Source organism: Dama dama, chromosome 4, assembly GCF_033118175.1.
Source record: "Dama dama isolate Ldn47 chromosome 4, ASM3311817v1, whole genome shotgun sequence".
NCBI classification, from domain to species: Eukaryota; Metazoa; Chordata; class Mammalia; order Artiodactyla; family Cervidae; genus Dama; species Dama dama.
In genome coordinates, this window is record NC_083684.1 from 29,307,091 (window position 1) to 29,309,525 (window position 2,435).

Consider the following 2,435-nt stretch of genomic DNA (forward strand, 5'->3'; position numbering starts at 1 on the left):
TCATTAGGAAATCAGAAATATTTAAAATATTCAAAATAGTACAGTATGATTTCTTTTCTTTTTGTGTGTGTGTGGCACCTGCATTCAGGTTTACTATCAAGACACATTCTTTACTCTGCCTGCTCAAGACCTTCAGTACATTTCAATCAAAGCAACCTGAACTTCAAATAAACAATGTCAGATTAGTACTCTCCCTGCTCCAAAGAGGCCTTTTACTGTTGACTGTTTCAGATTTGTTTTAATGAGCAGTTAGAGGCGCTATCAGGGTATGTGGTATAATACAATAAAAGAATCTGTATCATCTATATAAAACAAGGTAGAATGACTCCCTTAAATACAATTGGGTCTGTATTTGATAGGTTTATTTACTTGCTTCAGTAAAATTCAATATGGATACACAGACAATTGGGCAGTTCTCCCCAAACTAAATGAATCAGGGCTGAACAAAGCAATGAAAAGCCAGCGCGGTGGAGAGGCTCAGGGCACTTGGCTGTCGATGTGACTGCCTGTCAACAAGTCCGGAAGAGAGCAAATTCCGTGGCAGCTTCCTTGAATCACTTTCCAGGAAACACTCCTTTTCACCCGAGGTTTCTGCCAGACAGAAGTTGATACTGGTTGAAACTGATGGTTTGGTTTTGTAACAAGGGCCCCCAAATAATGGGAAAAGGCACACTTCATAGGAACACTTTTAGGGAACCCCACTAAATGCTTAAGGTGGCGACAATCAAATGTCAGTGGCAGCAAGTGGGCTTGATTTGAGTGCTGCCTCTCTCCAGGAAAGCAATGTGAAATCAAGGTCTCCATGCCTGGAAAGAGCAGCCTTCCTCTCCAAGACATTCTTATACCTTAAAGCAACTTAGAACACAATAGAAAGAAAGATGCCTTAACAGAAAACTGGCTCTTTTGTTTGTTTTCTTTTCTGCAGATGAAGAAAATGCTGAAGCATTTATAGTCACATCTCCCAATTCACTTCACCACTGTTCTTCCTCCTCTTTTCTTTTCTTTTTTTTTTTTCCCAAATCATGTTCCTTTTTTTGAATCCTAGAGAGGGAATACAAGAGGTAGGCCTGGAGGCCTTGCACACAGCACTGATACCACAGAGATCTTATAAATCAGCTGAAAATCAATAAATCCTATATGGTAGTTTCTCCTTTGCAACCAGATCGCCAGGGGACAGGACTAATGCTTTTTCTTCATCACCCTCCCCATTTTTCTGTCATTTAAAAAAAAAAAAAAAAAATTCTGCTTAAGAATGAATGGGCAATCAAAGTTGCTGAGTAAGTATTTCAACTACCTAATTTTATTACTTTACAATTGACATACCTTCCCTCTGGAAATGTTTGCAATTAATTAATTAGCGGTAATCTTCCCCAAGTGACTAATTTAATGAATTATCTCCAATTCTTACTTTAAAAAAAAAAATAGATGTATCCCAGCTGCAAACGTGTAGATGGCTCCAAAGTGCATTTTGAAAAATCAAGGAATCTTATCTTTTACGGTGAATTTTTATCACTAAATCAATCTGGCGATAACTGTAATTCTTCTTCTAACTAGGATTTTCCCGGGTGGAACGCAAGGTTTCTCCAAGGTAACGACACGCAGTAGCCGCAGCCAGGAAACCTCGCTGGGTTTGTTCGTATTTGGAATGGATCTGGTGCTCCTGTTAATAATCTCTTAGGCGGTGGGTGTCTGCGGTTTGCGGCTTATTCAAGCTCGGTGTGCCTTCTGCAGAATCTGTAAAGAAATAAAGAAGCCGGTGTCATTCTAAAGAGGTCGCTGACTTGCGGGCCTACTAGTCTCCGCTGAAAGGTGCCTGAGGAAGGCTGGGGCCAGGGACCCAGACCTTACCCGTCCCTGGGCTTCCTCCTTGCCTCGCCAGAACCCAGGTCAGAGATCCGGGTTGTTCTTAACCTCCAGGCCACATGTTTTTGCGTTTCAGCTAGAAAGTAAAGCTAGGCCCTTGAACCACCACCCCCGGTTCCTTTGGGAAGGCACAGAGAGGACCTGGGAGAGCGTTTTTGTAATATGTAAAGCTCGGTGACCTCTGGAGTGACATTCTGAGACAATCTGAGGTGTCTGGCTTGCAAACCTGAAAACCCTAGAGTTCCACTCGCATGCCGGCAGCATCCCCGGAAGACCTCCTCCCACCGGACTGACAACCCCTTTACGCCCCCAGATGTCCTGGGGTTGGAGGCCCCGGGAGGCCTGGGGATTGAGCCTTCAGGAGTCCAGTTTCTCCCATACTCGAAAACTGGCGGCCCCTCGCCTGGGGGCCAGGCCTAGAGGACACAGCCCCTTCCCAGGCACCAATGAGCTCGTCCGCCATCAGTGCCCCTTTGAGGGCCCCTGGGATGCAGGGGATGGTCAGATCGCTGGGCCCAGCCAGGAGACCCAGAGGAGCAAAGGGAACCGACCGCCCTCCCTGCGCACTGAAC

The 2,435-nt window shown here is 45.1% G+C and overlaps 1 long non-coding RNA gene across 1 annotated transcript; it reads right to left on the bottom strand.

Moving 5' to 3' along the window:
• Positions 1–345: 345 nt before the first annotated feature.
• On the bottom strand, positions 346–1,728 carry LOC133053983 (uncharacterized). The gene is made up of 2 exons (XR_009692361.1): positions 1,409–1,728; positions 346–591 (listed from the first exon to the last, which is right to left on the bottom strand). It is a non-coding gene; the product is annotated as an uncharacterized LOC133053983 (long non-coding RNA).
• Between the last annotated feature and the right edge of the window lie 707 nt (positions 1,729–2,435).